Below are 11,878 nucleotides of genomic sequence, written 5' to 3'. Positions count from 1 at the left end.
GAGTCCTAAAGAAGCTGGACCCAAGGAGGAACACAGCAAGACACATCATAATTATATTAGCCAAGATTAAAATGAAGGAAAGAATTCTAGAAGCATCAAGAGATAAGGGGACAGTCACCTACAAAGGAGTTCCCATCAGACTGTCAGCTGATTTCTCAAAAGAGACCCTACAGGCAAGAAGGGGCTGGAAAGAAGTATTCCAACTCATGAGATCCAAAGACCTACTACCAAGATTGCTCTATCCAGCAAAACTTTCATTTAGAATGGAAGGACAGATAAAGTGCTTCTCAGAGAAGGTCAATTTTAATGAGTTCATCATCACCAAGCCCTTATTATATGAAATGTTAAAGGGACTTATCTAAGAAAAAGAAGATAAAAATATGAACAGTGAAAGGACAGCAAACTCACAGTTATTAACAACCACACCTAAAACAAAAGCAAATTAAGAGGACAGCTAGATCAGGAGCAGAGCCATAGAAATAGAGATCACATGGAGGGTTAGCAACAGGGGAGTGGGAGGAGGAGAAGGGGGTAGAAGGTACAGAGAATAAGTAGCATAGACGACAGGTAGAAAATAGACAGTGGGGAGGGCAAGAATGTGTGGGAAATATAGAATCTAAAGAACTTGTGACACCTGGACATAAACTAAAGAGGGGGAATGATGGGGGTGGGAGGTGCAGGGTGGAGGGGTATGAAGGGGGGAAAATGGGACAACTGTAATGGCATAATCAATAAAATATATTAAAAAAATAAAATTAAGCAGGGAGGCCAAGGGGTCTACCCCCTTAAGAGATTCATACCTTTGTGACAGGGGTTTCTTGATGCTGTTTCTGCTTTTTGCTCTCATGCAAAAAAAAAAATTCTTTTCTTTAGAAAGCATTATATAAGTAGTAGTCTTCAAACATTTGTGCCCATATGTCTACTAAAATAATTTGACAAATAAGTGATGTCTTATGCATATTTAAATTATGTGAAATTTTTCATCATAAGTTTTAGTACAAAATATGCAATTTCTGCTGTTACAAATATCGACTCTCTAAAATAAAATTTACCCCTGGAAAAAAATTACCCATTTAAATACATGTATAACTCAGTGGGTTTTAGCATGTCCACAGAGTTATGCAGCCATCAATTTTAGAGCATTTTCATCTCTCTTCAAGAAAAATCTCAAGCCCATTAGCAGTCATTCCTCTCCACCCCCAACCCATAGGCAATCACCAATTCTAATTTTTGTCTTTATCAACTTGCCTATTCTGGATACTTCATACAAATGGCATCATGAAATATGCAGTAGTTTGTGAGTTACTTTTTCACATAGCATAGTGTTTGCAAGGTTCATCTATGTGGCAGCATGTATCAGCGCCCTGTTCCTTCTTATGACTGAATAATATTTCATGTTATGTATATGCTACATTTTATTTATCTGTTCATTATTTGATGGTTATCTGGGTCTTTTTTAAATATTTGGGCTATTATGAATAGTGCCACTATGAACATTTTACATGCAAAGTTTTTTTGTAGATATGTTTTTTAATTGATTTATTTTGACTAACAGATCCTGCCTCAGGTTTATTTGTACCAATTATCACAGGAGGACACCAGACCCATGCAGACAGCAGCCCTTGGGTCATAGTCCTTGCGTCCTCACATTGGCAGACAGAGGTCTCTACTGTGGAACCTTTGTGGGGGCCAGGGCACCTTCTGCAGCCCAAGCCTGAGTTGGACCCAGATGGGAACTGGAGCTGGAGCCTGAGCCACAGCTGCATCCTGAGACTTTGTGTGAGCCTTGATCTTGGCCTTTGGCCAGCAGAGCCTGAGACCCTTGTTTGTGTGGGCACAAGCACATTTCCCAAGCTTAGGGTAAGTGATATAGGCAAGCCAACTGAGCTTGTAACTGCCATGCTTTGGGATCTTGGGCTTGACCTCCTTAGGCTTTATGAGGGCCTTTCTTGGTAGCCTTGGCATGTGTGCTCATGGCCTTGGGCTTGTTGGCCTTCAAGCCCTTCTTGTTGTACTTCTTGGCAAAGCATATATTCCTCAAGAACTTGGGGTCTACCCCCTTAAGAGATTCGTACCTTTGTGACGGGGGTTTCTTGATGCTGTTTCTACTTTTTGGGATTGGTTGTTCATGGTGTGGTTCTTGGACTTGGTCATATCTGCACCAAAGCCCACAGCTCCCAAAGCACTTGGGATTGGAACTTGGACACATTTGAATTTCTCCTGGGATTGGAATTGCTGCATCACAGGCTACATTACATTTATCCTTTGCAGAAACTGTCAAACTGTTTTCTGAAGAGACGCCACCATTTGACATTCTTATCAGCAGTCTATGAGGTTTCGTTAAGGTTGAATTGAATCTGTAGATCAGTGGAAGGAAGAATGGACTGCTTTACAATATCAACACGGCAAGTTTATGAACACAGCATAACTTTTATTTAAAGATATACTTTATCCTTCTTGACTTCTGGCCAAAATGGAAGCATAGGTAGACACACTTTGCCTCCTTGTGCAACCAAAAGAAGGACAACAACATATTTAAAAACAAAAAACAACCAGAACTGAAAGAAAATCTAACTGTTTGGAAGTCTCACAACCAAGGAGTTAAAGAAAAAACATTCATCAAGACTGGTAGGAAGGGTGGAGAGGACTCACCACAAGGCAGCAGCCAGAGGCCGGAGGACCAGGGTGTGCAAGGCAGTGGCAGGCAGACAGGGTGAGGTGGTGGCTGGTGGAGCGGGCAGTCCCACATTTTGGTGCAGATAAACCAGGCAGAACAGCTAGGGAGTGAAACAGACTGCGCAAGCCAGGGCTCCAGCACGGGGAAATAAAGTCTCAAAACCTCTGACTGAAAAAACCTGTGGGGATCGAGGCAGCAGCAGAAACTCCCAGCCTCACAGGAGAGATTGTTGGAGAGACCCACAGGATCTTAGAATGTACTTAAACCACCAGCTTGGGAATCAGTATCAGAAGGGCCCAATTTGCTTGTGGGGAACAGAGGAAGTGACTAAAAGCCAGCCTGGAGCTCAGCAAACAGCATTGTTCCCTCTCCAATCCCTCCCCTACATATAGTCAAATGGGTTGCCCCACCCTAGTGAATATCTAAGGCTCTATCCCTTGCTACATAACAGGTGGGCCAAGAGAAAAAAAAATGGCCCAAATGAAAGAACAGATCAAAACTCCAGAAAAAATACAACTAAATGACAAAGAGATAGCCAACCTACCAATTCAAAACACTGGTAATCAGGATGTTCACAGAACTGGTTGAGTATGGTTGCAAAATAGAGGAAAAAGTGAAGGCTATGAAAAGTGAAATAAAGGAAAATGTACAGGGAACCAACAGTGACGGGAAAGAAACCAGGACTCAAATCAATGGTTTGGAGCAGAAGGAAGAAATAAACAGTGAACCAGAACAGAATGAAGAAACAAGAATTCAAAAAAATGAGGAGAGGCTTAGGAACCTCCAGAACAACTTTAAACATTTCAACATCTGAATCATAAGGGTGCCAAAAGGAGGAGGAAGAGCAAGAAACTGAAAATTTATTTGAAAAAATAATGAAGAACTTACCCAATCTGGCAAAGGAAATAGACTTCCAGGAAGTCTGGGTGGCTCAGACTCCCAAGAAGTTGGACCCAAGGAATCACACACCAAGGCATATAATAATTACATTACCCAAGATTAAAGATAAGGGGAGAATCTTAAAAGCAGCAAGAGAAAAGGAGACAGTTACCTACAAAGGAGTTCCCATTAGACTATCAGCTGATTTCTCAGAAGAAACCTTACAGGCAAGAAGGGGCTGGAAAGAAATATTCAAAGTCAAGAAAGGCAAGGACCTACATCCAAGATTACTCTATCCAGCAAAGCTTTCATTTAGGATGGAAGGGCAGATAAAGTGCTTCACAGATAAGGCCAAGTTAAAGGAGTTCATCAACACCAAGCCCTTATTATATGAAAAAGGGCTTATCTTGTCTAAAATAAGAAGATACCTAAGAAAAAGAAGATAAAAAATATGAACAGTAAAATAACAACAAACTTATAATTATCAACAACTGAACCTAAAAAAAAAAGAAAAACAAGCTAAGCAAATAACTAGAACAGAATCACAAAAATGGAGATCACATGGTGGGTTATCAGCAGGGAGTGGGAGGGGAGAGAGGGAGAAAAGATACAGGAAATAAGTAGCATAAATGGTAGGTACAAAATAGACAGAGGGAGGTTAAGATTAGTATAGGAAATATAGAAGCCAAAGAACTTATATGTATGACCCATAAACATGAACTAAAGGGGTGGGGAGAATGCAGGTGGGAGAAGGTGTGCAGGATGGAAGGGAATAAAGGGGGGAAAATGGGACAACTGTAATAGCATAATCAATAAAATGTATTTTTAAAAAACTTCTTTTCCTCTCAGTAATATTTTGTAGATTTCCCATTTAGAATTATAAACATATTTTGTCAGATTTATTCCTATTAGTTTTTTTAATTTTAAAAATGTTGATGAAATATTTTTTTATTTTATAATTGCTTATTGCCAACTTCTAGAAATATAACTGAATTTATTTATTCTTATACCATATCTGTGGATTTAAAAAAATTTACAACATACCTAATGATATCATCAATAATAATCACTGGTTTTCCAATTCCCCTTTCCAAATCTTACATATATTTTTCCTGCCTTATTGCACTGGCTAGGACCTTCCATACAATATTAAATAGAAATGGTGGTGGACATTCTCATTCTCAGTCTAACTTTCAATAATTTATCATTAAGTCTAATATTTGTTATAGCTTTTTTTGTTTCACATTATCAAATTAAGAAAATACCTTTTTTTCCAAGTTTACTAAAAATTTTGACCATGAATAAATGTTGAACTTTTATCGAATGCTTTTTTTACGTCTATTGAAATATGACTTTACTCCTTTATACTTTCAATGTGGGGAATTACATAATTGGTTTTCAAATGTGAAGCCAACCTCACATTTCTGGAACAAACTCAAATTTGTCACGAAGCATTATATAACACTGGATTTGACTGCTATTATTTTGTTTAGAATTTATATTCATGATTTTACAGAAATTATTCTGTAATTATACCTTCTTGTAATGTCCTGGCTCTGTTTTAATACCAAAGTTAAGCTGCCCTCATCCAAAAAGTTATGAAATGTTCTCTCTCTCTCTTCTCTTTAAGAGCTTGTGTAAAACTGATGTTGTTTCCTTCTTTGAAGTTGAGAGAATTCACCAGTGAACTATCTGGACTTGAATTCTTCTTTGTGGGAAGATGTTTAATTACTAACAAATTTTCCTAATAAATATGGGACTATGAAACTCTTCCTTATATTGTCTTCTGTAAAACTGGTAAGTTGTGTTTTTGAAATAATTTGCCAATTTCATTACAATTTTTCAAATTTATTGGCACAGAGTCATTATATAGTATTCTCGTGATATTTTAATTGTCTATAAGATAGTTATGACCTTTTCTTTTGTTCCAGATGTTGGCAATTGGTGCTATTTGTTTTTTGTTTTTGTTTGGTTGGTTTTGGTCATTCTTGATCTTTATTATCCCCCCTTCTATTTTATTGGGTTTGTTTTACTATGGGGTTTATTTTGCTATTCTTTGTGATTTTTGACTTTTCTTCTTTTCTGATGTATGTATATATGTTCATAAATTTTCCTCTAAGAACTGCTTTAGCTATGTCCCAAAGTTTTAACATATTTCATCACAGTTCATTTGAAAATATTTTTTATATACAGCATTTCTTCAAACAATGAATGACTTAGAAGTCCATTGCTTAGCATCGAAACATTTAAAGATTTTCGAGTTAACCTTTTGTTATTGATTGTTAGCCTAACTACATTGTCGTCAGAGACCATATTCTGCATGATTTTCATTCTTTGATATTTCTCAGGACTTGCTTATGACCCAGTATAAGTTCACTTTTAGTAATTATTGCATGCACATGAAAAGAATGTATATTCTGAAGTTGTTGGGCTCACTGATTGTATAACATATATATCAATTCGGTAATATTGGTTTAAATTCTTTAAATGCTGTCCTGGCTGGTGTTGCTCAGTGGATTGAGTGCCGGCCTGCAAATCAAAGGGTTGCTGGTTCAATTCCCAGTCAGGACACATGCCTAGGTTGTGGGCCAGGTCTCCGGTAGGGGGCAATCGAGAGGCAACCACACATCGATGTTTCTCTCCTCTTTCTCCCTCCCTTCCCCTCTCTAAAAATAAATAAATAAATAAAATATTTTTTAAAAACAAACAAAAATAAATTCTTGGTATGCTTACTGGGTTTTGTCCCTGAATTGCTGGAGGTCATCCAGACTGGCTTGTCTCAGGAGACACCACCTGGCTGATCATGGCCAAGTGGTCGACAGCATCTTCAAAAGCCCTGGCTCCCCAACCAGCAAGCCTCAATATGTGCCTCTATCACATGGACTGCCCCCTGTGGCTATTGAAGCCAGTGTTTGCCACCTGGCTGGAGGGTCCAATGGGCTCTATCTTATGTTCAGGAGAATTGAGATGGGGGGGACAGCAAACTCCAGGTGACCTCAAGCATGCAGAGGGCATCATCAAAGGCAAACTTAAACTTGAGCTCAAGCAGCAGCCAGCAGTAACAGAAGAAGAGATCCTAGACACCAGCTTCTTGCAGATACTGGTAGAAGTCAGTCAGCATGTTGCAGCAGCAGCTTGAGGTGGGCAAACTTGGTGGCCAAGGCCCAGCCATCAGGATAGAAGTTCAGGGCCAGGCGTTTCGTGATGCCACAAAAGCAGACGAAGGTGTGGTCCTCATGATCCATGATGGCAAGAATGGGCAGGGCAAGATCGCTCATGCCCTGGAGGTAGGACATCTATGGGTGGGTAAGGACACAGGTGGTGAGCAGGCCATGCAGTACCCACAGCTGTGGGCTATCTGCATAATAGGAGTGGGCCTTTCCAACCATCAGAGTTTCTGCAAAAAATAGTGATGGTCCTATCACCAGAAAGTTGTGAGCCTGAGTCTATCATTACTTGTCCAGGGTGTTATAGAAAAATAAAACCATGCACTGAGCAAAGCTTGGCCTCAATGAATGGTTTTCAAACGGGGTTCTATGACATCATAGGGGCTTATTATAGTTTTCAGGGGCACAGGGAGATCCATATTCGGGCTTTCCCCACAGCCTCTCCCGTTGGTGCTGGGGCCAAAGGAGCTCCGCTTTTATCTGCTCACATTCCAGGACTCTGCCCAGGGTTTTGTTTGAGGAAAGGCTTATACTGTTGGGAAGCAACCCTGGGAAATTCTACAGATTACCTAACCAGGACTCCTCAAAAACTATTAAGGTTGTAGAAAACAAGGAAATACTGAGAAACTGTCATGAACAGAGGAGACAGGGAGATTATGATGACCAAAGGCAACATGATATCCCAGATGGGGTCCTGGAACAGAAAAGGGACGGTAGTAGAGAAACTAGTGAAATCTGATCAAAGTCTGGAGTTTAGTTAATACCAATGGTCCAATACTGGCTTCTTACTTTCGGCAAATGTACATGGTGATGTAGGATGTTAACGTTAGGAGACCTGGATGAGTGGTAAATAGGAACTTCCTATACTCTCTGCAACTTCTCTGTAAATCTGAAGTCATTCCAGGAGGAAGGGTTATTTTTTTTCTAAATAGCTTTAAGAAACCATCAAATGAACTCTAAATACTTCCAGAAATGAGGAGAAAAACAGGTGGCCTTTGCTGCTCCGGGAGGTCTTCCAGGAGGAGGCCAAGCTTCGATTCGGGGTAGGTTGGGATGTTGGAACACTGGCGACTGGGCAGGAGCCTGGCCCACAGATCATTCTGTGCACTGTCGTATATTACTATTTCTGTCTTCCTTATCGCCAGCTGCTCCAGAGAAGAAAGGACCCATCTGGGAGGGAGGAAACCGAAGTTGGGCTCTCTAGAGTGGGGTGGACAGTAAAGCTTAAAATTCTGAAGGGGCTTTGGGAGGAGATACGGAGGGTGGGGAGCACTTCAGTCCCTTCATCCCTGCTAAACACTTGCCAAGGCAGAGCCCACACTAAAGACCAGGAGACTCCAGGGGAAGGAGGAGACATAGTCCCTGCCCCAAGGCTCATGGAGGAAACTCTGGTTGTACCTTCAAAGAACCTGACTGGTTGGGGAGACTTCAGTCCATGTGCTCAGGGAGCTGTCAGTTCGAATAGGGAGACAATCCTTATCCTTGGGAGCTTCCTGTCTGATGGGAGAGACACAGCTTCTTCCCCCTAGTCTGAAGGGGGAGGCAGGACACATCCAAGACATGCAGCCTGGTGATGCCTGGGCTGGCTTTCATACATTAGTATTCAGGGACAGAAAGATCCTGAAAGGAAGGCTTGAGGAGAGAAGAACTGTGGTCCTTTGCATAGAGGAGGCCAGTAGGAAGGATCCTGAGACAGAGCTGATGTCCAGCCTGATGGTGGGTGACCAAGTCTCTGACCCATCGCCCCCACAGGGGCCGATAGCATCTGACAAGCAGCGAAGGGACAGAGAAAGGAAGGAGATGGATGGATACGCACAGACAGACAGATTTAAAGAAAATCAGCCAGAGCTGTCAGGAAAAGATCTGAGATAAAGAGATACAGAATAGAGCTGAGCCTAAGACCAGAATGGAGGCAGAGTAGAGAGATGTCCTCACCCCAACCCCGGCCCCAGCCCTGGCCCCCCACTGTCTGTCCTACCCCATCAGCATCTCCTTGCCTCTGTGTTCCCATTCAGACTTTGGAACCAGTTCAGTATTTTCCCTCATTAGGTGTCAAATGCAAACCACAGCCAAGATCCACATGTCCTAGTTGGCTAGGGAAGAGGCTCTCTGGGAAGGAAGGAGAGTGAGTGTGGGCACAGCCCCCACCTACCTCGTGGTGCTGGGCAGGAGCAGGCAGAAGAGGTGTTGCTCATATTCTGTGGGCCTAGGGCCTGGGTCAGTGCTGGGTGCAACAGGGTGTTCAGTAGTGGTTGCTGACAGAGTGACTGAGTGAGTAGTACCTGGTCAGTATTAGAGAAAGGGCTATAGTATAGCAGTGAGAGCCTAGGCTCAAATCCCAGCTCTGCAACTTCCTAGCTGTGTGACCTTGAGCAAGTTGTTTAGCCTCTCTGAGCTTCAGTTTCCGCATCTATAAGGATAAGGATATTTGCAGAACCTACATCATAGGATTGTTGTAGCCATTCAGTGAGCTAATACGTATACAGCCCTTAGCACATTGCCTGGTGCACAGAAAACATCAAGAAACTTAGACTGCATCATGCAGATGCATCATGGGTATAATTTTTCTGTGTCTGTTACATTCCCGTGTGCTCAGTGGGGATGAGATGTGTTCGGGGTCCTCCTGGGCTGGATGACAGTGAGGGTGGCAGGTAATAAGTGCAATAAGAAGAACGCTGGCTCTGTGGCCAGGCCATGGGACTTAGTCACAGATTCACCCCTTCCTGGCTGGCGGGTCCCCAGCACAAGGCTTCTCCTCACCTACAGAATGGGTATAAGGCCTTCCTGGGGGGCTCGTCAGTGAGGAGGAGCAAAGGGCCCCTTGTCACGGCACTGAGGGCTGATCTTCCCAGTTGTACGCAATCTGCTATATGTGGCTATGCATGTCTAGTGCTTGTATGGGTTTGTAACAAGGGAACACACAGGGCAGTGAGAAGAAGGTGGATCTGGGTGTCGGGGCGCCGGGGTTTTCTCCCTCATTGTCTAGGAACAGGTTCCTAGACAATGCCTTGACCTTTATGAGTCTCAGGCTTCCCATCTGTAAAATAGACGTATCAAGACTGACCTCCCAGAGCCGCTGTGGGGGTTAGATGAGATGCCACCTGTGGCTGTCAGCTCACAATAGGTCCTTTGCAAAGGGGACGGAGATGGCACTTCGAGAGAGGCTTCCAGCTGCGATGGGGGTGCCTGGGCTCAATTTCCAGCCATGTGACACTGTGCGCTCAGAAGGAGTGGCATGTTTCTGCCAACGGTGGCTTCTTCAGGCGGGGCAGGAGGGAATCCCATGGGATCCAGCCTGGGTCTCTGGACCTGTTGTTGAGGGTAGCGGTTAAGCCTGTTGGCTCTGGAGCCAGGCTGCCTGAGTGTGAATCCCAGCTCAGCCACCTCCTAGCTTTGTGACTCCGGGGAACTGCCTTAACTTCTCTGTGCCTCTTATTGCTCTCCTGAAATTGGAGACAATAACAGCACCCACCTCGGAGGGCTTCGAGAGGGGTACTTCAGTCCCAACGTGTGAAGTGCTGCTGTGTCACAGCCTGGTACAGATGTTTCCCGTTAGTCCTGAGTCAGGCCGGGTCTGAGGGGTGAGCGCTGCTGCCCAGTTCCCACGCCTTTTCTGGCCAACAGATAGCTCATCCCCTGGAATAGTCGTTTCTGAGCTCTGACCAGATTCCCTTAGGTGGAAGTTCCTAGAAGGGTGCAGCCCGGGGCAAGGCAGCCAGCGCAAGCTGCTAAAATCATCACACTGAAAAGGAGGCCCCAGGACGTCCGTGGCACAGAGATTTTTAAAAGTGAATGTTAATGAACTTCAGGGAAGAGAAGTGGGGGGCCTGGCCTGCAGTCCCCCAGCGGGGTGGAGAAAAGCTAGCCTTTCTCTGCTCTGTGCCTCCTGCCCCCTCACATCCCTCCCACCCAGAGCCTCAGCAAGAGCCAAGTGACCCGAGGGGGTGGGGGAGTGGTCTGTGGCAGGGCCAGAGGTCTGATACTCTGAAGTGCACGTCTCACAGCCCACTCTCTCTTCTTGCTTTTACCCTGCCGGTGACCTTAGGAGGAGGAGATTGTAACGGGGTGGTGAAGGGGGAGGAGGGATGATAGGAATGAGAAAAGAAATGGGTGGGGGGCTGTTTGAAAGTGAGAAATAGGAAATGCGGGGGCCACTGCACCCAAAGCAAGCGGAGGGCCCTGGGCACACACAAATGTATGGGTGAGAGAGTATGTACCCCAGTGCGTGAAGGGGTGTGTGAGAGAGTATGCAGCCACTCGTGTGTGTGCATAAACGCCTGAATGTCTGTCTGTCTGTCTGGGAAGACACAGAATTACAGACCAGCCCAACTGGAAGAGATTCTTTCTGCCCAGACCCTGTTTTGCAGGTGAGGGAAATGAGGCCCTGCAGTGGGGTATGAGATGCCCATCACCCATCACCTAGGAAAGCCCAGTACTAGACCCTTGGTCTCTAAACAGCGAATCCAGGCTGAGAAGCGGGAACTTGGGGAAGAGAGGGACAAGAGAGCACTCTGGGGAGGAGGGCACTGGGAACTGTCCCCAACTCCTGCCCTTCCCCTCAGTCTCCCCTCCACACCCAGCTATTTCTTCTGGTGGGAGGAGGACCTGGAATGCGAGGGGAGACAGGGAAGCAGGAAGGGGTGGGCGGCAGCCTCGCAGGTTGCAGGAGCCCGGCCGCCCTCTCTCCTGCAGACGTGGACTCCCCGCCCCAGCCAGGACGTGTCGTCTGTGGAGTCTGCGGCAGTAGCAGCGCCTCTCTCCAGCTTCCCTGCCAGGCCCCGGCTTTGACTGTAGGGAGGGCCCTTCAGAAAGAGGCTTGGGCCGGTTCCCAGCTTGGCCAGGCTAAGCCCTAAAACAGAGGGGGGAGGAGCGGGAGCCCTACCAAAGTTCTGGCCCTGCTCTGCCCGCCCCTCCTCAGTTTCCCCACCTAGGAAATGGGGGAAAGGACCGGAAATTCTGTCTGAGGAGTCCTCCAAGCCCCCTCCTTACCACACTGGGGGAGCCCAGCCTCCCAAGTTTTGCCCAAAGCTTCCCTCCCCTACTAAGGAGCCCCTGCCTGGGAGGGGCACCCTTGCCCTTAGCGTGGAGGAGGAGGGGAAAGAGGGTCCACAGCCATGGGAGGGAAGCAGCAGCAGCAGCCAGAACAGACATTCCC

The 11,878-nt window shown here is 45.1% G+C and overlaps 1 pseudogene; it reads right to left on the bottom strand.

Annotated features, from left to right (window-relative positions):
* Nucleotides 1–6,285: 6,285 nt before the first annotated feature.
* On the bottom strand, nucleotides 6,286–6,945 carry LOC128626058 (TBC1 domain family member 25-like; annotated as a pseudogene).
* Between the last annotated feature and the right edge of the window lie 4,933 nt (nucleotides 6,946–11,878).

This window comes from Artibeus jamaicensis, unplaced genomic scaffold (genome assembly GCF_021234435.1).
Source record: "Artibeus jamaicensis isolate MK-2021 breed Jamaican fruit bat unplaced genomic scaffold, CSHL_Jam_final contig_1998, whole genome shotgun sequence".
Taxonomy (NCBI): domain Eukaryota; kingdom Metazoa; phylum Chordata; class Mammalia; order Chiroptera; family Phyllostomidae; genus Artibeus; species Artibeus jamaicensis.
This window is presented reverse-complemented; position numbering and strand designations above follow the sequence as displayed.